At 43.7% G+C, this 23,805-nt stretch overlaps 1 protein-coding gene across 2 annotated transcripts in view; it reads left to right on the top strand.

Moving 5' to 3' along the window:
• Positions 1-23,805, top strand: part of PCDH19 (protocadherin 19) — a 137,624-nt gene that overhangs the window by 80,903 nt on the left and 32,916 nt on the right. The gene's annotated exons all lie outside the window — the stretch shown is intronic.

Genomic DNA, 23,805 nt, shown 5'->3' on the forward strand with positions numbered 1-23,805 from the left:
TGTTCCAGGAGATATTTGTGTTTACTTAACAAACATTTATGGGCAGTATGTGTGATGTCTTTTAAAAAGCTCACTACTTTTTTACAACTATGGCAGTGGTGGCATCCAGGAGGAGTCATGCTGGGAGAAGCATGACCAAAACAACAACAAAACCACATCACAAAAAAGGTGTGCGGGGGGGGGGGGGAGGAACAAATGTTTTGCGCATATGCTGATTTATATCCCTGGATGCAAATTTAGACATAGCTGCTGTAATTTAAATAGGAATATAACACATTTCATTGCAGTGGGGAATACAGTAACAGACCTGCAGACTGTTAATGGGAAACGTCAAGCCCCCCCCTGCCTCCTTCTTAACTTTAAACTGAACTTGGACTGGACCATTCCTTAAACGGACAACTGTCATCTGCAAACTAGGATACATTGTCACCCTAGCTGCCAGGAGTCCTTTGTTTCTCAAAAATGTTCTATCTGCTCTGGAAACTGTTCCACCTCTTACCTGGACACTGAGGTCCAGCTCTGAGGGCCTTCTGGCGGTTCCCTCACTGCGAGAGGCCAAGTTACAGGGAACCAGGCAGAGGGCCTTCTCGGTAGTGGCACCCACCCTGTGGAACGCCCTCCCATCAGATGTCAAAGCGATAAACATCTACCTGACATTCAGAAGACATCTGAAGGCAGCCCTGTTCAGGGAAGTTTTTAATATGTGACATTTTAGTGTATCTTTCATCTTTGTTGGAAGCCGCCCAGAGTGGCTGGGGAAACCCAGCCAGATGGGTGGGGTACAAATAATAAATTTATTATTATTATTATTATTATTATTATTATTATTATTATTATTATACCTAGGACTGAAAGAGATCTACTCAGTGCATGCTCAGAGGCACTTTCCTCTTTATTTTTGTGCACCCCGAGTGTGAATCCTGACACTCAGACTGTTTCTGGCATGAATCTCTGCTTGCCTGTATTCTGTTTGTCCTTCGGGGCCTCTCTGTCCTTTCCTTTGATGTCCCTCAGGCATTGATGGCTGGGATCCAGTTCTTCCAGACTGTGTCTATATGAGCAAGAATGCTGTCAGAGACTGAAAATGCACATCCATTCATAAAAAGAGATGCTTTAGAAGTGTAAAGCATCTGTTTCTCATCCTGACATGATGTTTTGAAACTGTTCTTCATGCCGCTTGACAAATGATGTTGGTTTGACCTGTTGCAAAATGTTCTTCTTGTAACTGGAAGTCCCAAGTGATCAATTTTGCCTGCTGCAGAGGAGTTATACAGCTCAGCTCAGGACCTTTTCTGAATCTGGTTTCCTCCCTTGGCTGTTGCAACTTTAGATCTTGCTGGAAGAGGTTCAGAGAAGATGAGGAAGTGATTTATAAACATGCGTTTTAGGGGAATATGTGAACTGCATTGTGCTTTGCACATGCCCCCTCTCCATCTTCCATCCAAGCAAGCAAAATAAATTAACACAGCCCAAGGGCACTCAAATGTGGAGCAGAGCCAGTGAAGGGGTGTGGCCTCTAGGGAGGGGGTGTGGCCTTGGAAGTGCTAGTGTGGGCTGGGAGGGTCCTGGATGGAGTGACCTGGACAATCGTGTTTGGCTCCTAAGCCTGAGTTTCCCACCCCAATATACAGAAACAGCAAACTTAGCTGCTGAATTATGATGGCTATGTAGCCAGAACAGGTGTAGTGAGAAACAAGAAGGAAGCATTGGCATGAGAGCAGGTTTGCAGAAGTACCAAAAAATGTTTGTGTGTGAGGAATCTAAGGAGTGCCCCACAGAAAACCACCCCATTGAAGAGTGAGCGATGTTCAGTGACCACAGAATATTGGGTGTCTGGTGAAGTGGGGGTAGAGGAGAGAATTGAATAGTGTCCTGAAAGAAGGTGTGGCTTGCTAAATTGGGATCATTACACACTGCAACTTTTAGTTGCAGATCCCAGTTATGAAATGGATTCTACGTCTCAGGTTTTGAATGAGAAGTGAAAAAATATGCCATCTCCATATTTTTCTTTTTCTAGCAATCTGCATAGCTTGAACTTCATACGTACTAAGATCCTGTTTTCCACCTCATCCAGACATGCCTTAACAGTTCTGATCTGCAGTCAATTTGTAACCCAGGCACTAGGCATACACATTCCAACCCCACGTAATTTGTGCGGTGGAGCACATACATTTTGACAGTAGGGGTGAGGGACACGCAATTCCCTTCTGTTTCAAAGCTTCAGTATTTCCGTGTAAGAATTAACTCCACGGAAACTGAACATTTAGAAGACTGGAGGAAACCACTGGTTTTACAAAACAGGGATTGTTATAAAATAGGCTTTCACCATTTTATTAGAAAAGCATCTACAATAGGAATCTACAAAAAGATGAAGTTCTCCCCAGAAATTGGAAGTTGGTCATCTTTCTTTTTTTTTTTAAAGAAAACCCATAAACAAAACAAAACCTAAGCATTAAAAAACAACACCTCTTGTATAAAATGGAGGGAAGCAGATATGTGAGTGCATGTACGAGTTAAAGAACTACCTCAGATCAGCTAACTCCCTCCAAGAAAGATTTCTTTAAAAAGAGGACTCCCCCCATCACCAATGAGTTTGCCTTTCCTGTCTGTGGGAGTGCCACTTCTTTTGTGATTTCCTGTCTTTATTTGAAACTATAATGAAGAGCTTTCAGTCAACAAGATTAAGCTCCCAGAACCATTTTGAGTTTCTCATGGGGTTGGGGGATAAGATTAACTGCAAGGCTCAAAGGCCTACTCTTAGATCAACTCAAGATTAAATTACAAAGGAAGTGATGCATTTTAAGAGATTTGTTGTAGTTATTGTTCATACCATATAATAACCAGTTATATGTGCCCTCGAGGAATAATTCAATCTGAAGCAAGAAGATGGGGGCTGGGGGCGGGGGGAATGGAGGAGGAATTATCCAGGGCCTGCAAACATTAAGTGTCTTGCAGGATTGTCAAGCCAATATTTGTAATTACCAGGGCCCTGCCCCTTCCTTTCAGCACAATACAAGGCATGTCTACTTCAGTTGTGGCTGGTGCCCATTGGGGCTGTTAGGGCAGCAGGCAGGAATCCTAGCAGTAGGTAGAGACAGAGCTAATGACAGGCCAAGCCAATTAATTATAGCCAGGGCTTTTCCCCCAACTGCCCGGAACTCAATTCCAGCACCTCTCAGCTGGGTGCCATTGCCATCATAAGAGAACAAGGGAGGTGTTCATGGTAAGTTCTGGTGCCTCTTTTTCTAGAAAAATAGTACTGATTATAGCTTTATTCCCATCCTCCACCATCCACACTAAGCTTAAAGAGGAGGAATCTGACAGGCAGTGCTGTCCTTAGACTGGGTTGTAAGTAAGAAGGCAGATGAATGGGAGCTACCTGAGAGCAGAGTGAGGTTGATGGAGCAGTGCCCCCATTTGTCCTTATAGAGCAGCCTCCACTGGTCTACTTGGAAGAATGTTCCAGCGGTGTTCACTCATGCTTACTCCCAGGGAAGCACAAATAGGTTTGTAGCCTTTCATTTGGCTGTGGAATGCATGACCTCTGGGAAGATGTGGCCAGGGAATACATTGGTGTGTGGCTTGTGAGTGTGAGCCCACCTCGAGGTCTGCCTCTCCCCATATAAACCGATCCAGACTCTGCAGTCATCCTCTGAGGCCCTTCTTCATGTGCCTCCTCCACAAGCGGTCAGGAAGGTGGCAACATAAGAATGGGCCTTTTTCTGTGACAGCTCCATGTTTGTGGAATTCTCACCCTGGGGAATTTCCCCTGGTGCTTTCATTATATGTCTTTAGGCGCAAGGCAAAAGTATTCCTCTTCAACCAGGCCTTTGGCTGATAATAATTATTTTTTATGTGCATTTATCCTGTATGCTTAGCTTGTGAACCACCCTGATGTCTTCAGTTGAAAGGCGGTATATAAAGTTAATTAATATAATAATAATAATAATAATAATAATAATAATAATAATAATAGATAAATACTGATCATTGAACACAGGAGGATATTTCTCTGAACATCCCTTATGGCTGTGGGCGTAGCATGGTAGCTAAATGGCAGCTGGATTAGGTTAGATCCACCACAACTGTTCTTAAGTTTCCATTGTCTCTTCGGAGAACCCTCCTCTCCTGATAATTTCTTCAACGCCCGCCCTGGGAAATATGACAGCCCCACCAAGGAAGAAAAGCTGGCTGTCACCTAGGGAATCAAAGGGCTTCTTTCCCACACTGTCCAAACAGCAGAATGCTCCTTGCCTGGACGAGAGGAAAGGTGCCTGAAACCTCCATTCCTGGGGTATTTTGGTAACATGACTTCAGTTGACCCTGTAAAACTTTCTAAATGGGAGTCCATGGCCATTACTTTCCAATTTACCACCACCAGCCATGCTTAATGGGCAAGCTGCAAGATCTCCTGTAATAATGTATTTTCTGGACAGCCTTCTTATGGGCAGAGATGAGAAAATTAAACATTTATAGATTTGTGCTATGGAAGTTTAAATTCTTTCCAGACCTAGACTATTTCTGAAATAACTTAGCATTTATTATTCTCCTCTAAGAAAGGAAGGAAAAGTCTTTTAAAAAAAGAAAAGTTGGTGGGAGGGGGAGGGAGCAGGGAGATTGGGTCAGTGCTATCAGACCTCTAGACCCAAGCTGGTTCATGATTTTGAGCAAGGCGCGCTCAGAGGGGAAACTTCTCCCTGAGTGGGCTCACCTCCTTGGTATTGTCATTCTTGCCTCTTGGGCTTTTCCTCTAGGTTTAAACTCACCTCAAGGGGAGCGGAGACGGCTGCTTCTCGCTTCTGTTAGTTTTTGCAAACTTCCTTTGCTGTTGCAAATTGTGTTGAACAGCAAGGAATTTGTAAACTATCTAGGGAGTTTGCAGAAGGCAATAGAGAAATTAACATTAAAACTATGAAGGATTTGGATGGGCCTTTAATGAGTTTTCAAAAAGCGTCACAAATATGACTGCCGATGACCCGCTTCTGACCGAGATATATGAGCTGACTGTAGCTATTGACTGGTGGGAAGGTATTTCTTTTCCATGCTCAGAAACACTCTTGTTGTATCTCCTCTTCCTCCTCACCTCTGTCTCCCAACCCCACACCTCATGTTTCAGGATTGGTTTCTGCCACTGATACTTTGGTAGTAGTTTTTTTTTTAATGAAACACTTGTGAGATTATTGTAGAGCTACTGGGTTAGAAACTGGAGTTGCATATCTGGGGAAACCTGTTTTGTATTTTTAAGAGTTTCTTCATGAGCATGGAGCAAATTGTCCGTTTATGTGCATACTAATTTTACAAGTGAGACCTGCAATAAAAGGTTGCAGTTCACCACCAGCCATTACCTTCTTCACAGTACTCCATTACATTGAACCTCTCACCTGATTTTCACTCTCTCCCAATCAATCAGCATTTCATGGCCATTGAGCATGCTCAGGTCTCATTGGGCTGTTTTTGAGATTCCACTGCTCATATTTCCCCCTCCACTCTAAAGCTATTTTGTAATTCTGAAAGCCTTTTAGTTCTCTTGAGTCTGTTGCTACCTCCCTGGACATTGGAAATGCATTTACATCAATGGAAGCATCGTTTGTGGCAGTCTCCCCTAACCTCCAGGTGTTTTGGATTACATTTCCCATCATCCCTGACCATTGTCCCTGATGCCTAGGGCTCATGGGAGTTGTAATCCATTGCATCTGGAGGACACAAGGCTTGGGGAAGCAGGTTTGATTGTATGGCCATCTGGAACATTGCAGGACAAAGAACCCAAAGAGAACTGTGCAAATTAATTCCACCAATCCAGAAGGGCTTTGGACTTTCCTCCAACATGCCATGAGTTGCTTCCAGAACTAATTCCTTCTGTGCTGTGCCTTTTTGTGCTTGTGAACAAATATTTCATCATGAAGCGAAAGCACCTGTAAATTGAAGCTGCTGACAGGTCTCAAAAGCTTTCTCATAAGAACTGCTACTGCTGCTGTCTCTCAGCTAATATTGCATAGAGGAGGTGCAAAACACTTTAATGTATTCCGTGCAAATATTATGTAAATTACATTTAGGTGTGAATGAGATATGCAAATACACTGTGCTTCTGCAGACTCTTACAGCTTTCTAACGGGGACCTGGGTGGTGATCCCCATTGCCCTCACCTCCTTTCATCTAACTGCTGCTCTCATGACTCTGAATCCAGAAGATTTGCATAAAGTACTTTTTTATTGCCAAACACAGGTGTGTTCACAATACAGTAGAGTCACATCTTCAGTGGAGGTTAAGTTCCAAGGCCAGCAGGTAAGGCAGAAATTACATGTAGCCAAAAGTATCTTACCAGATTTTCAAAATTACATCATTTGCAGCACCTTCCTTGGTCCCAGTGCTGGCAGACAAGGCAGTGGGATGTCCTGTGGGTAGGGCCTTCCCTATGTCTCTGCTTGCCTCCCTTCACTCCTCCACATGCAAGTGACTAGCAGAAGTGAGGAAGAGGGAGGCAAAAAGAAGAAAAGGACTGGAGTTGATGGTGGGTTCTTAACTTCTTCCTTTTTTAAAGCTTCAGCATTCCTTATTCCTCACTACTCCTGTTTCGTTTTGCTAAGCTGCATTACATTACTCATTGTTTGTGCTGGTAAAAGGTTGCATTTTGAAGGATGTTGGTGGCTGGTTTATTGGGGTTGAGCATTTATGGGGCAATGTCATAATGCAGTGTTGGGTTTAAATCCTGTCATCTGGGAACCAGGGGAGAGTGAATTTGAAAAAGAGGCTGTCTTGTTAATATTTTAAGTGCCGAGAGTGATTTCTGTCTACAAAACAGGTGCTGCAGCTGAGCACGTATAGTTGAATTTGCATAAGCTAAATGTGTGTATGATGCAAGTTGACTGTGGAGTCAGGTGGGCCAGTGTGGGGAATAACATGACTGCTTGGAGCTGGAAAGTTATTAATCTCAGGGATGGAGGGGCGTGTAGTGGCATAAAATGATGGCACCTCAAAAAGGGTTAAAGAGAAATTGGATTGGAATCTGGTGCTGGTGGCAGGGAATTGGCAACCCTCCCCCCAGCCCAGGTGTGCCCAATTGTCAGCCTTTGGTTTGTATGCGCCTCCTGAACAATGTTATCAGGCTTCTTACTGCTATAGTAAACATGTTTTCAAGCTGTAAGACAGAGAGAGAGAGCGCTTCCAGCACTTCAATGCTAGAGCTCTCTTTATATGTAATATAATTAATGTCTGTATCTGGATGCAACGCAATTATATGCCTGAGTGCACATGCTCCATAAAGGTTAAGTCCATACTATTAAATGGTGCCAATTTTATTACAGAGCTGATCATTTGAAGCTCCTGGACATACTGTCTGGACAGTCAGTGTCCCACAAGATTATATTGAAGTTGGTCATTTCTGCCATGGAGACACACTTGCTAGAATCTTCTCTCCCACTGCAGTTTTACTTACAGTTTTTCTGCATTTAGAGTAGCTGGTCTTAAGAGTCATATACACAAATGTAAGACTTCAACATCCATGGTTCAGTGTGAATGAAAGTAAACATGTCCATGAAAAAGAGAAAAAGTAGCCATGTACATGTTCTTCTCCAGGCAATGGACTCAATTTAGATGGGTTTGTAGCAAAAGTAGCATGATTTTAGGTATTTTTTTAAAAAGAGAAGCAGCACACTGTCAAGCAAATCCAAAGCGCCAATAAGGCAATAGCAATTAAGGCAAGGTTCTGGTTTTGATAAGGCAAAGTCAAGGCAAAGCAGGCCACACCCTGGAAAGCTCCATACACAGGGCTTATCCACTTGGACAGCAGCCTCTTCAGTTAAAGGAGCCTTCCTTCCTTGAATAGTCATTGGCTGTGGTGTAGGAAAGACCTTGCTACAATGCTGGCTTTTGGGCTAGAGTTCAGGAGATGCTTCTGGGTCAGCAAGGACATCCCTGGCTGGTTTTGAGTGCATATCCCTCCTCCCCAATTCCAAATCCATGACCTTTGACATGATATCAGTTTACATTGCGACCACAATCTTCAGGGGATCGATCCCCCAGCTGTCTCAGATATGCTGTTGGACAGCTTCATTGGTCGTCCCCTTAGTTAGGATTAACCAATAGTATCAAAAGGATGAGAAGGGGAGGGGGAGTCCGAGGGTCAGCTTTCAAGGTAGGGTTTAGAATCTCCCACTCAAAATGACAGGTCCAGTCAAGCATTTTCCCGTTGCGGTAAATTTTGTGACTGGAATTAATGTGCCATTGTCTGTGCCTTAATGGAGCAACTCTCGGCCCTGACCCCAAGCACTTGTGTCTGCCTTTACAGGAAGTCTATGGCTCTTCCTTTTTCTCCTATTGAATTATTGAGGCTTCCCCTCCTCGGTGGAGTCTCTTCCGAGGCAAAGTCTGTCAGTGTGGCATCACAAAGGGGTGGGGGGAGGGTTGGAGTGGGGAAGGGAGGGGCTCAGAAGCATCCTCCTGACTTCTGCCGCTCATCTTATTTTAGCAGTCGGAATTGTGCCCAGTCCTTTTAAACTTTTTGATGGTCTTAATGATTGATTAGAATGATTTCATCAGTTGGAAAGATTGCTTTTAATTGCTCTAATATGCACCCAATTTGGAGTTCATTACCGCACTGAATTGTTTTCCTTCCCCTGCTAATTGATACCAAATGGAACCCACCGGAACCTGCACTAATGTGCTGTTCCTTTGGTGTACCTGCCTACAAGTTAATAATCTGTTTATTTCTGAGGGTGCAGAGCTATCGCTTGGAATGCACTCAACATATTTATTTACTGGTTCTTTTTGTCAGCTGAACTTTCACGTAGCTGGTTTGTTTGGGAGAAAACAAGGCTCCAGAGAAACCCGGTGCCTTTCTAAAACCCAACAGTCTGCTAGGAATTTGCTCTTTAAAATGTGTAATGTAGGATTTAAAGCTCTTTCCAGCTATGCATACTCTGTGCTTTTTGTAAAAAGCAAACAACCCAAATTTCTATGCTAAGGTTACCTGGATTCTGTGCTAGGAAAATTCATATGGGGAAATGGCCATAGCTCACTGACATAAGCAACTGCTTTAAATGCAAAGGTTAAATCCCTGGCATTTCCTGGTAGGGTAGCAATTGGGAATGACCCCTGTCCGAAACCCAGGAGAGCTATTGTTATTCAGAGTAGAAAGTACTGAGCTAGATGGACCAATAGTCTGACTTTGTATAAGGCAGCTTCCTATGCACCTTTGTACATATTTTGTTTTGCATAATTTAGTCTGCTCTGCTAGTCATATGGGGAAAGAGTTGGAGATACCCCTACAGTACTGAAGTCAGAGGGAATGGGAATCGGGGTGGGGGGTGTTTGTAGAAGGTAGAAGATTCATTCCTATTCAAGGAATGGCAATTGCCATGATAGTGATAGACAGCTGGGTGCTTTCCAGCTGCTAACCCAGAAGGGCAGAGGAAGATGCCACTGATGGTGTGCCAAAATACTCCTTCCTACCTCTTTCAACACTACTCCCTCATAGGGACTGATCTCCACCCCCCTGCCCCCTGGACGGGAGCATAACTAGGGAGATGGAAAATGGTACAGGAAATGGGTGCAACTTGTTGATGGGGTTCGCATATTTGATGCTAACAAAGCAAGTTTAGGGATAAGGAAAAGACTGAATGCCAGTGTCTCTCTGCCTTCCGGAGACATGGATAAAACTAGCTAGGGTGGGACCAAGGGAGGGTCACTGGTATGTGTGTTTGTGTAAGGCACACCATCCTCCACACACATTAAGGATAGGTAAACATCTATTTGGTGGGCTGTAGCGATGCCGTTTGAGTACTGATAGTTCAGCTCCTCTCTCTATGGTCTCTGGGATCGTGGCAGGCTTCATTGTCCACTCAAATACTTGTTTTTGGGTGGGTAGGCGGGGGAGACCCATGACTTGCAACTACAGGTTGTTGGCTATTTGTAGCCTTTATATGACTGTACCCCACACACCATTGCATGGTGCTAAAAAGAAGCAACCAATTTAACAACAAAAGAGTAAGGCACTAGTAGAAAAACATACAGAATCAATTTGCCCATTGAACAACTGTAATGGAGGTCTCTAAACCATATTAAAAACCCCTAAGGCTGAATTTCACGCTTTTTACAAAGAATTATGCCAGGCATAAGGCCTGAAACCAGACAGACTTCTTTGTTAAAGCTTCTCTGCCCATAACACAGAGGAAAATTGAGTACAAAGTGGGTCATTCCTTAAACTAAAACAGGCGTCCTCAAGGGTCTTGGCCCAAACGGTCAATAAGTTTTACAAATTTCTCCTTGAGATAGCTCTTCAGCTTTATTGACACTCAGCAAACACAAGGCAAATAATCACACATTGTTGAACGTAGTCATGTCTTCACCCTGTGCAAAGTGTTAAAAGGATTGTTCAGTTGTACATGTTGTAACTGGGAGGGAAACTGCGGTAAAAAAACACCATTTTAATAGCAGGAAACAATTTGGTGTGGTCCAGTAGTTCAGTGAGGTTTAATGATGTGTGTATTTTTTGAGGGGGGCATGTCCTTTTGCTCATAACTCACACCAAATAACATATACACTCCTAAAGTTTTTAAATTTGTAAACATCCTGAGTGGAATCTGCATGGGCTTGAAAATCTGAGGTAGATGTAATTTCAGCAGCTGAATAGGAATTGTCTAAGAAAGTGGTTTTCAATGTGCCATGCCACCCTGGGGTAGTTGAATGGTGGTTAGGGGTGCCACGGGCAATACTGGCCTCTCTCCCTCTTTCCTTTGCTCCCTCCTCTGATGCCCACTTGCCTGCCTCCCAAAGACTTGCACAGCTGTTTGTTGCAGCAGCCCTGGCTATAAGCTTCAGAGGTGAATGGTGCCTCTGGGGCTGGCCAGGGGGTGCTGGTTGCCAGGAACTGAGGTGGCCTCAGAGTAAGCAAGTGGGTGAGGAAGCCCAGCCAGCCTGCCCACCGGCCCTTGCTGTTGGGAATGGACAGACAAGTCCCTGTGGGGCAGTGTGAGGAGGTACCTCTCTCTGGGGCAGCTCAGAGAACAGGGTTTGCAGCAGTGGCTGCTTGGAGGACTTCCAAGGAGAGGGGAGAGAAGAAGAGGATGAGGGAACACCCCACAAGGGAGGATGTTCAAAAAAGGGCGAGAGTCTGCCAGCTCTGCAGGCAGGGGCTCCTGCACCCCACTGGGCTCCTGTGCCCCACAGGAATGCCGCAGAAAGAATGTAGTTGGTCAAGGGAACTGTGGACTCAAAAAGGTTGAAAAGCTCTGTTCTAAGAGATCATGCTAAGCCTCTTGTTGGCTAGCTAGATGTGCATGTGTCTGTGTACTTCAGAATAAATAAATACATTTAGGATTCTGAGGAGGGGGAGTGTTCCCCTTGTCTCCACCCTCCAGAGGACACCCATGACATTCATTCAAGCTTATTGTTGTGCATAAGGGCTAGAAATCTGTTCCATTGTTTTTAAAATCGAAATGAATTATTTATCAAATTTTACTGTAGCTTGCCATACTAGGAATGCCAGCATGACATGGATAGTTCTGTCTCCTCCCCTCTCATGTGTGTGTGGTCTGGCCCTAGGTCGACACAGGTTAGCAGGGCATCATGTCTGTGCCAAAAAATACTTTGGACTTCTTAAGTGATGGTCACTATCATTGTCACCCTACCCTTTGTACAAGGAGCTTGGGGGGGGGTGTATTTGTAAACCACTTGGAGTTTTTTTTCTACAGTCAAGCAGTATATAAATGTTGTGACATAAACATAGGGTTCCCCTCCACACCTTTGAAGTACAGCGGTACCTCAGGTTAAGTACTTAATTCATTCCGGACGTCTGTGCTTAATCTGAAACTGTTCTTAACCTGAAGCACCACTTTAGCCTATGGGGCCTCCCGCTGCTGCTGCGCCGCTGGAGCACGATTTCTGTTCTCATCCTGAAGCAAAGTTCTTAACCTGAAGTACTATTTCTGGGTTAGCGGAGTCTGTAACCTGAAGCGTATGTAACCTGAGGTACCACTGTATGTTAGGTTGAGAGCGGGTTCTGGCTCAAGGTCACCCAGTAAGCCCTGTAATTGAGCAGGGATTTTAACTTGGATATGGGCCATTGTTCAGCATGATATATATGCAGCTTTTCTAGACTTGAGTAGGTTAGATGGCCCATTGATTGGCTGTTGCTCAAGCATGTTCTAAAACCTAGAAGTGGCCTGAGATGTGTTGACAGTACAGCTCCCATCAGCCTCAGCCAGCACAGACCAATGATCAAGCATGATGGGAGTTTTAGTTCAGGGACATCTGCAGGACTGCAGGTTCTTCACTCCTGGATCAGTTGTTTTCTTTTCAGCTACAGCGACAGTGTTTATGTTTACATTACAAACTGGTTTAAGCACAAATCTTGTAAGGCCTCACAAATGAAAAGGCACAGAATTTACTTTGCACAAAACATACTGGTCAGTATAGGTCTCGTTCGCAACCTCTCTCAGCAGTGGGAGAAGCTGTCTGTGCGGAATAGCTTCTGACATTGCAAAGCTGCACGGCGCCTTGCTCCATAAACGATGGCATGGACCAGATGCTCATAGCATAATTGAAAATTCCATTTTATCAGAATAGCATTTGCTGTCAGAAAGTTTTATCTTTACTTTAACAAAGAGGTTGATTAGATCCCTCAGGGCCCGAATTAGCATCTTTGAGGCTGGATACCCTCTTTTGCAATTCATGGAGTTATTTCTCCTTTGGTTTTGCTCACACTGAGTGCTTTTAAAAAAATAGACAGAAGACAACACATGTCTCTGCCCTCTTGCAAACCTGTCGGTTCCCAAAGTTTAGCTACTTCATTTCAGCCCAGTGGAGAGGGGGAGAGGGATTATTTTATTTTTTCTGCTGCCTTTTTCATGTTCTGCCTTGGAGACTAGAAACTCAATTTGGTTGGGAAATGCGTGTTTTAATGTGGTGTGTGTGTGAGAGAGAATTTGAATGAGCTTGCTACATGTTTCGCTGTGTCTAAATTTTCTCCTAGAAGTAGATAGAGTTGCAAACTAAGTTACGAAGCCTGAGGTTTGTGGCATGGGGACTTATGAAACCACAGTTTCTAACAAAGTGTTAGAAAAAAAAATAAGAATCTGATACTTAGGCAAAGCCCAGGGATATGGTCCAGTGGCCTGGGGATTTAACAGTGGTTTAACAGTCAATCCTTATTCCCAGTGAAGTCTGGGAATGGTAGCTCACTGAGGTGAATAGGGGTCTCCAAACTACACCCAGCATCCTTTACAAACCGCAGTTCCCAGTAGTCTGTGCAGAAAGCCACAACTGTCCAAAGAGGTACCGTATTTTTTGCTCTATAAGAGTCACTTTCCCCCTCCTAAAAAGTAAGGGAAAATGTGTGTGCATCTTATGGAGCGAATGCAGGCTGCGCAGCTATCCCAGAAGCCCGAACAGCAAGAGGGATTGCTGCTTTCACTGTGTAGCGATCCCTCTTGCTGTTCTGGCTTCTGAGATTCAGAATATTTTTTTTCTTGTTTTCCTCCTCCAAAAACTAGATGTGTCTTGTGGTCTGGAACATCTTATAGAGCGATTAATACGGTATAACAATGCTTCATATAGTTCAGGTGCCATTGTGGAGATCCTGTGTTGTTGTTTTTTTTAAGCAAAAACTAAACACTCATTGGAGGGTGATGATGGTGAGGAAAGAGAGAGAGAGATTAAAATTATGACTAGAAACATATTCTAATGCTAGGGACGCGGGTGGCGCTGTGGGTAAAACCTCAGCGCCTAGGACTTGCCGATCGCATGGTCGGCGGTTCGAATCCCCGCGGCGGGGTGCGCTCCCGCTGCTCGGTCCCAGCGCCTGACAACCTAGCAGTTCGAAAGCACCTCCGGGTGCAAGTAGATAAATAGGGACCGCTTACCAGCGGGAAGGTAAACGGCGTTCCGTGTGCTGTGCTGGCTTGCCAGATGCAGCTTTGTCACACTGGCCACGTGACCCGGAAGTGTCTCCAGACAGTGCTGGCTCCCGGCCTATAGAGTGAGATGAGCGCACAACCCTAGAGTCTAGCAAGACTGGCCCGTACGGGCAGGGGTACCTTTACCTTTAGTAAACAGGCTTGTAATCTCCTTTGTTTGCACATCAAGGTTTATTAAATATCACAGGCATTTGAAAGACTTTCTCTAATTTGCTTACCTCCCCCGCCCCACCGCCCAACCCCACACCTTGTCACATGAAATAATATAATGTTGGAATGTGTCTTTCACTGGAGTTAATGAATCCAAGGTCACAGGAGTTAGATAGAGATTGCAGCTATAATTGTGTCTCTGTGCAACTGCAGGAAATGGCATCCCAGATGGGAGTGTGCTGCTGATTTCCCCTCTGCTTAAAGGCCACCTGGAAAGGAAAATGAGGGTTGAGCATGTGGCCTTTCTGGCTGAGACCTGGAAGGTGTTTTCAGTTTTAATATATGGTTTTTTCCCTGCTTTTTGATTTTTTTTAATGAAAAAAAGAAAATAATAAAAAAATTGCCTTGATGCTCAGCCTTTGCGCTTTTTTCTGCTAGCTCTCTTGGCAACTGGAAAAATACAAATCAGTCTTTGAAAGTGGAGGTATTGAGTGAAAAGCAGCTAATTAACAGAAAGACAAAGCGGGTTTTGTTTAAAATCTCATGTTTTCTTTTATGTTCTTGTTTTTGCCAACAACTACATAGCACCACCACCATCTAAACAGTGATTATTGGAGGGGGCAAGCTACACATTTCACATAGATTTGTGTATCAAAGCTCCATCATTCCTTTTTAAATGGGGATAAACACAAATCAGGAACCCTTTGGAGCAGGGAGGAAGTACAGGGTGATTTGTGATTTTGAGGGGGAGTGGATAAAGCAGATACCATAAAGGGTTAAGCACCCTCTTCCCTCAAAATTAAGGCTACACATTGATGTAGGCATGTATAACATGTAATTTGGCATCATGTCTCCAGGTTCTTTAAGATCTCTTTATGTCCCATGTGTAGAATTGATTTGGGGCCTGCAAAGAAATAAAAAAAACCCCAGTTATTCTGTGTGCTATTAAGAGAAAGGGGGTTTACATCTTAGCAGAGGACAAGAATAATGAATAAGCCTTGGAGTTTGGTGAGGTTCTTTGCCAAAGAACATTTAATCCTTGAAAAATGCAATTTCCTGCCACACAGGCAGCATCTCCCATTTTTAGATGAGACTGAAATACTCCAGAATTTGAACATTTAAGTGCCTGTGAGACTGAGAGCCAGTTCTCAAATATTTATTTTTTTTCAAAGCATTTTTTCAATTTTGCAAAGGAACCAGAAGAGTTGTTATTACGGGTGTATGGTTCAGCAATAAAACTGCTAGCACCTTTGCAAAGCTAAGCGGGATCCAGGATGGTTTCAAATTGGATGGGGGACCATGTGGGGAGCTTCCTGCATTGCAGGGGCTGGACTAGATGACCCACAGGGTCCCTTCCACTCTACAGTTCTATGATTCTAAGTGCAAGGTGAAACTAACAAGAAATCCTAAGGCAGTTAAATTTCACCACTGTTAAAGACTTCACTCTGCAGAAACTGAGCTTATCACTCTATCTACACTCCTGAACTTTGCCAGCAAAAGCAACCCATCCTGCCCTCTTTAAATTCCATCTCTGGCTGTCCAGTTGAAAGATGAGATGCTATGAAACCATTCTGTGAATGCACCCTGTTACCCAAAAGAAAGATGTCTTGATGCATCCAAGCTTTAAGAAATCTGTTGGCTTCCACTAGCCTTACATTAAAAACAAACTTAAAGCACATTTTGTCCCCCAGAGAATCCTGGGAGCTAAACTTCCTAGCAACCTTAAAAACTACAGTCCCCAGTATTCTTTTTTTTGGGGGGGGGGGCGTGCTTTAAATGCATGATGTGTACTCAGCCAGGTAATGCAGCTTGTCAGGGCATGATCTTGGGACAGATGTCTGAGACTCTGCTCAGCAGAATGAAGTGATGGAAATGGTAACAGGGCAGGCTTAAACACATGTTGAAGTCATTGAATTAATATATACTAACACTCTAAAGAAGACACCCCCCCCCAAGACCTATAAGTCCATAATATAAAATTACCTAATAGCACTACAGAGGGGAGGCCTCTTGTGTTGATTCTTGTTCCCAAGATTGGCCCCAGTAAGTTGTTACTTCTTGAGGAAGGAACTTAACTTCTTTCCCTCTTTCATCTGCAGTTTTGAGTCCCACAAAGAGTTAAAGCCATCCATTTCATATTTAGCAGTAGGGTAGGTGTATGAATAAAAAGGAACCTTCTGCTAACACAGCAAGCGAGCAGTTCCTGATCTGAAACTGTAATCAGTCTACATAGCTAATGAGTCTGAAAACAGACTGAACCGCCAGAGTTGGCACTAGGAAGCGTGCATTATAAACTAACAGTCTCTTGTTAACCTTTTGGTGTTTCCTTCATGACACTAATTAGAGCCAAAATAAAACTACAGTATATGGATCTCTAAGCTTGAAATAGCAATGGTATTTTTTTTTATTTTTTTACAAAAATGGACCAACTCCCTAGACCACCTTTGCATGGAACATTTACCTTTTAATTCTGATCTTGAATGTCCATGTTCCTCTTCAGCAGAGGCGCAGATGATTAATGCTGCAATGGAACTGTGCTTAAAACGGCAGAAAAAAGATACCTAACCTGAATGTAATTTATTGGCATTTCTGCTTTTGAGAAAGGCATAGAGCATGGCTTAAAAGTGTTGCATTTGCAGAGCTGTTAAAAATAACAATAATAATAATATTTCCAATTAAAATGGTTTGAATAACTTAATAACAGGGTGACTTGGATAACCCAAGCTGCACAATTTGGAATGAGAATCTGAAATCAGAAAATTGTACAAGGCTGTTGATTATGCTACTAAATAGGAAAATGTGTATTTGCCATAGCAACCTGCATCAGTCTTGCTGCTTCCCTTAAATCCAGGACACTTTTATTAAAGAAACATTATAAACACTGGACCATCTCCAGACATACCTGTATGTGTGTGAAGGAAGAGGCAGTGGGGGTGAGACACACGTTGATACCGATCAAAGAGTTGCTTAAAAGAATATTGAAGACAATGGGGGGTGTTCTTCTGCATCTCTGCATAAAATAATGAGACTCTACATAAGATGGAGTTGGGATTGATTGGCAAATATATTTTGTAAAGCCCTAAATGGCTTAGGACCAGTATACCCTGGGAATTGCTTCCTTCTATACCATCCTGTCTGCTCTGTAAGATTTGCGTTTTGTACCAATGAAGTGTTATTGTGCAAGAGCATAAGCAAGTTGCTGGTAATTTACTTGCACAATCTGATTCCAATTTGTTTCTGCTAGTGCGACTGTTGCACAACAGTGAAACTCACCAGTCCACCAGCTCAACAGCTAGGACACAGATAACCCTGGGAGTGTGCATACCACTACTGCATAAAAACATCAAAGCCATTTGCAACAACCAACCATACATATATACAGTACAATAATAAAAAAACCACATGAAAATTTGAAATCGGAGATCATCAACCAGCTATTACAGAAAGATGTTTTCATAATTGTCTGCATAAGCTTAGCATCAGCTTAGCAACACAGAAAAGTTTTCAGCAGATGTTTAAAGGTTGAAACAGAAGGTGCCTGCTGAACCTCTATTGGCAGATCATTCTGCAGCATCGAGACGATTAAACTAAAGGCTCAGTTTTTTGCTGTTCCCTGATGAGCCTCACCAACTCGGGACTACCGGTGACAGTCCTGCAGATGTTCTCAGTGATCTAGCTGGGAGTTCAGGTGATCCAGCTATAAGAGTTCAGGTCGCCCATCAGGCACTGTGGGTCTAAATTGTTCAGGGCTTTGTAAATTAATGCAAGTACCTTGAACATGGCTCAGTAGTAGATGGGAAGGCAGTAGGGATGTTCTAACAGTGATATTGAATGTTGGTGGTAGCAGTCTGGCTGCCTCATTCTGCATCAGCTGGCACTTCTGGATCAGGCCCAAGAGCAGCCGCGCATAGAGTGCATTGCAGTAATCCAGCCTCAGGGTTATCAATGCATGGACTACAGTGGCCAGCTGTAGACATGTTTCACTCCATTTTTCCCCTTGCAGCAGTGGTTGCAATGATTGGCCCATAGCCACTCAGTAGCCAAGCAAGACTGAATCTTGGTTTCTGCAGTTGAAGTATAACACTCTAGTTATCACAGCACACTAGCTCTTGCTATCATTGCTTCCTTTGCAAGTTCCCACTTTCAACTCTACAATTCTATAAGTATATGATTTTCCGACTCAGCAATGCCTCTCTCAGAGGGAGCACCTCCACCCACCATCCTCTTTCCAACATTGTCCAGACAGATGTTGCTAGGAAGCCCTCTAGCAACTGATATGCTGTTTCACATTGCCTCTGAACTTGGAACCATTGTTCCTTCTTAAAGCTAACTCAGCTAGTGAATGCCAATAGCTATGCAGCCAAAAGAAACCCACTGAGAAACAACAGGAATATATCATTTTGGGTGAAAGCCTGAGGTTTGACAAAATCCCCCCCCCTCTTAAAAACTGAAGGGGCATTTCCTTCTACAAGCCCAATGAGAATGGAACATGCATGATAGTCAAGCATTGTTGGAGGTTGGGAAAGAAAACCAGACCAGGGGAGGAGGAAAGAGAATTGAATGCCTTGCCTAGGCTGTCTGAAATCCTGAACAGGATTTGTTGTTAGGAAGGAACACACAATGCAACAGCTTGTTGCAGGCCCTACATGTGGTGGCTTACAGCCATTAATACACCTCCCCTCCATAACTTGTCCAATCCCCCTTTAAAACCATACATTTTTAGCTTTATGCATCTTATGCTGTGAACATCTGGTTATAGAAGAAGCAAAGGTCAACATAGCTTTTGCCTATGGTTTTCTGCCTTTGATCAAACTGTGGGAGGCAGTGGAGGACAGAAGTGCCTGGCGTGCTCTGGTCCATGGGGTCACGAAGAGTCAGACACGACGAAACGACTAAACAAGAACAACATGGTTTTCTGCCACTGCAGTCTTTGGCTTGTACCATTGTAGAGCTGCATAGTCTTTTGGTTTTGTTTTTTAAAACAAGATTGATATATTTTTATTGTTGATTTAAATTTAAATTTTTGAAAGCCCCCTCAGATAGTGGGAGCAGTGGAATGAAAAATGTTTTTAGTAAATAATAGTGTACTTTTTGGGGCTCTTAGTCCAACAGATGCACGACTTGAAATGCAGCCTTCACTAGCATGGTGCCTTCCAGATGCTTTGGACTATAAAGCCCATCAGCCCCTGCTTGCTTAGTGCTGATGGGAATTGTAATTCAGAACATCTGGAAGACACCAGTTTGGTGAAGGCTGTATAGCTGAATGTATAATTGAATATGTGCAGCTTGGTTTCAAAGCTATTGTTGAGCTCAAATATTTCTCCTTTCAGGATAGACACATATGTTCTGGGCCAGAGACTGAGCCTCTAAAACCTGTGTTTGCCTCATAATGCCAGTGTAGAGGATCAGGGGTGAAGTCATTGAGGGTTATGATGTCGGGGTCCTATACCCTTTACTTTTTGAGGAGCAGGGTTCCAGCAGGTTCCCTATGTAATAGTCCTACAAACCCAGATCCCCCAAAAGTGGTGATTTGCAGTGGCTTGTGTCTTGTCTTCACAAACTTCTGGTGTTAATTGCCCTCTAAGTGGCTAAAGATTGAGCCTAATAGGCCATTATCTGCAGCACCAAATATTTTCCCTTCAGGCAGTTTGGCAATTTTGTACCCGAATGTCTGTTGTTAAGGTCATTGCTTCTGCTTATTCCTTCCCTTTCCCCCCTATTCTCTGGAGAAACACTTGAAACAAGCTTCATTTGAAGGCAAATAGCTATTACTTTGGTAAGGGCCATGATATCTTGAAACTTCATTTCATTTCTGCCTCTACCCTGTAACTTAACACCTCCCACCCCCTACTTGTGGGCTGAATTATTGAAACTTTTGAAAGCTGCTTTTCTTCGCAAAACAAAAACAAAACCACCATTTTGCTCTGAGTGTGTGATTTGCTTTCTGTGAGCTGTAATTTATTCACAGCAACAGCAACGAAACCTTCTGCTGTCTCTATCATTTGTCTTCTTACGGGACCTCAAAACCCCCCCCACACCTCATCCTGCATTCATTGCTCAACCAAACCACAAACAAAGATACGGAAAGCCCATTTTTATTGTACAAACTTAGTAGGGCGTGGTTGGGGGTGGTGTGGTATGACAACCATGAAGGCATCCTGCCTGTAACCTCATTGAAATATGTGCATCAACAGGTTGAAAAGGCTTAAGCAGACCTTTCTGTCCACCTCTTCTCCCCTTGAAATGACCCCTTCTGCCCATGCGTTCAGCAAACCCATGTGCATCAGGATGATGTAATTCTGCCTCGATGGAAAGGACCGAGTTTGAATCCTGTTCCCACTGGCTAGCTGCCTCTAAGTTCATTGAAATATGTGCATTGGTGATGGCTGGAGAACTGTTTAATTATCTGTTTCTGCTTTGCTTGCTTCTGACCTTTGTGAAAATAAAGGAAATGAATGATGCAGCCCAGCACTAATAGAATGGAAGGGTTGCTCGTTCACCTCTCTGCTCCCACCAATTAGTCATTTAAATGCAGAACTAGCAGCCACGGCTCCTGAAGTTCCTAACGGGAAAGTGATGGCTTTCACAGTTCACATTAGCTGCCATTGGGTCAGCAAGTCACAACACTAAATGAAGCCGCATCGGGGACATTTCTGGTTTAGAAGGAAAGTGTTTGTGAGGGGCGGGAGAGAGATTTACTACATTTGTATACGACTTTTTTGATGATGATTGCATTTATCACCCACTCTTCAGCACGTACCAGGGCAGGTTACAACAATCAAAAATTCAATATTAAAAAAACAAATAAAGCAATTTACACCACAGGGATAGGGTGGGTCCTGAAAACACACATTTCAGGCATCAAAAGGCCAGGTCAAAGAGCTGCATTCAAGCTGGCTCAAACTTTTTTTTTAAAAAAAGCTACCAATCTAATAGACATGATACAAGAGGAGAAATGGATAGCGAGTGAAGAAAACACTTACCAGGAGATCATTCTGGGAGGGGAAGAGAGGAGATCAAGCATAGTTGTTCCCAGCCAGGCCCATGGAGGAGCTGTTGCTGTTTCACATCTCCCTCAGATGTAGCCAAGTGGAAAGACCAGGCTAGTGGTCTTGCTGTCTCACCTCATTCTCTGAAATTTCTAGGCTACCTATTAAAGTAGGTCAGGCTGCACAACATATCTCACATCAAGGCAACACAGCTCACCTCTCTCGTATGTTGACCTACAAGAGGTTGCATGTATTGCGAGGGACTGCAACAACTAGGAAGGGTGTCCAGTAACTGGCAGGCCACAATGTGTGGTTTGTGGGTTGGGCTTCATCTTAGTGCTTGATAAGTGTTGTTGTTGTTTAGTCATTTAGTCGTGTCCAACTCTTCATGACCCCATGGACCAGAGCACGCCAGGCATGCATGCTCTGGTCCATGGACAAAGACAACAGGCTTGATAAGTACTAGAGCCTATAAAAACATTTGATTATGCCAGGTAAACCTATAGGTTTGTCTCCACTGGCCCAAGACCCAGAGTGCAGCCAATACAAGCCACTCAGCCATTGTTCAGTGGGTGAGCAAATATTCTGTGCATGCATCAGGTGCATGGCCAAGGCGCTGGGTTCACTTCCTAGCATTTCCACTAGAAACCCTCAGGAAAATGCAGCATTCAAAGTGGTTTTGAATTAAAAGGTCTAGGAGATTTAAAAAATATTTTTTAAAGCCTCCCAAGTTCTATCCAGCGGTGTCCCTCTGATAGTGGAAATTATTCCTTTTTTCCACAGATGCTTCCACCTGTGTGACAAGGAAACTGTTGACCATGGGCAGAGTCAACTAATTCTAATTTTGTCCCCCATCCTCCTCCCTGTTCCACAAGGGCAAAATGCGAGACTAAGGAGGAAGACATTGATAGCCCATGTCACCCTTGGACTGGTTGTAAGTTAGAGGTCAGGCCTAGGTTTGTGCCCCAGCAGGCTTTTCTCCACTGTTTCTTGGGCTCCTCGCTTCTTCATTTACCATTGCTTCCCTTGGGAAATGAGCACACTCCTTTCCCCCAAACTCACACCAAGCCACATGCGTAACCCAGAAGCTCCTGCTACTTGTGTCAATTGAATTTTGCTTGCTGTGCTGCTCAGTCTTGCCACCTTTCTAATCTTGCCATTAGCATGTGTAGCCATGTTGGAAATGGAGCTTGCCTCAAACTCATTTTATGTACAAGGGAAATGAAAGCAATCTTGGCGCTCATGCTTCTGATGCTAAAGGTTGTTGATTCCCCTTGTCTCCCTCCCTTGAAGTAAATGAATTATTCTTCATCAGCCCCATGGAAATTGCATCTTCAGAGTCCATATTGGTTCCCCATCAATGTGCCACTGGACTGTGTTGCAGCTGAAAGCTGTACTTAGTCCTTCTCTGGGATCCAGTAGAAATGTTGTGTCGCCATCCATCTTCCACCTGAGCCCTCTCCGTTGTAGGAAATGTATTCATTCATGTAAGTTTTTCCAAAACTCGCAGCACCTGGGGACCTTCTGTTAGTTAGAATCATGCAATTATCATGAACAGTTTTCACCATCCAAGGTCATAAAAAACAACCTCTGCTTCTTGCATCTTAAACATTTCACATTGGTTATTCGGAAGACCAGGATTGTCTAATAACCCCCAAAAAGTTGCTAACTTGCTTTTTTAAAACTAGCCTGCTAGATGCTGGCAGAGAATGGGTGGGGGGCTTTCTGCATTTCTGTGCTGGATAGAAGAGGTGACTGCCCTTCTCTGGCAGCTCAGTTGTTGTCTATGCTGAGTGCAGAAGAGGAGAGAACAGTCCCTCCCCTGCCAGCCTACTCATTCACTTGCATGGGATTCTAAGCACTCTTCTGCATGTAGTTCTTTGTTGCCTGTGGCTGCCAGGCTAGTGCTTAAATGCAAGGGTAGTAGACTCCTTCTCCTGCAGTGTTGGAAAATGTGTCTGAAGTGCTCCCTCCTTCTCTTGTGCCCCTCAGGCTACTAAACTCTGTATCTGGCAAATTATGGGGAGAAAGAACACTTGGGGTGCATCTACACCATGCATTTAAAGCACATTCAACATATTTCTAAAACCCTTGACATACCCCAAAGAAACCTGGGAACTGCAGTTTCCCCCTCATAGAGCTATGATTCCCAGCGCTCTTAAACTACAATTCCCAGGATTCTTTTGGGGGAAGCCATGTGCTTTAAATGTGCATTGGATGTGTTTTAAATGTATGGTGTGAATATGCCCCCCTTCTGTTGAAAATGCCCACTGCTACTGTCTCCAGCCCAGGGAAGGAGATTGCTGCAAGAAACCTTTGGTGTTTAGGTGAGCACAGTTTAGTTTTACATGGTCCTGCTTTCCAGTTACCTTGAAGATTGGGAGCCCATTCCACAGCTTTCTGGAATGTATGAAATAATTGCATGCAAGTTTCTACTGTTTTCAGTTCAGCAGATCTCCTTTTCTTTGTGTGAACCTTGAGGCTCATTTACACTATTGGCTTTCCATATCTGTTGTGGCAGCAGGTGAGGGATATCTGGGGCCTGCAGATGGGTGCAGTGCATCTTCTTTTCAAGATATGCACACCTGTTGATTCAGAATAAGAATGTAAAAGAGTAATGTTGGATCAGACCAAAAAATTATCTAGATATGGGATCCTCAATGTGGCACCTCAGAAATCATCTTTGGTGCCCATCAAGGTCCCCTGCCCCTCCTAATATTTTTTAAATGAGGTGGTTTTGTTGTCATAGTTGCTGG

Source organism: Podarcis raffonei, chromosome Z (assembly GCF_027172205.1).
Source record: "Podarcis raffonei isolate rPodRaf1 chromosome Z, rPodRaf1.pri, whole genome shotgun sequence".
Classification (NCBI taxonomy): domain Eukaryota; kingdom Metazoa; phylum Chordata; class Lepidosauria; order Squamata; family Lacertidae; genus Podarcis; species Podarcis raffonei.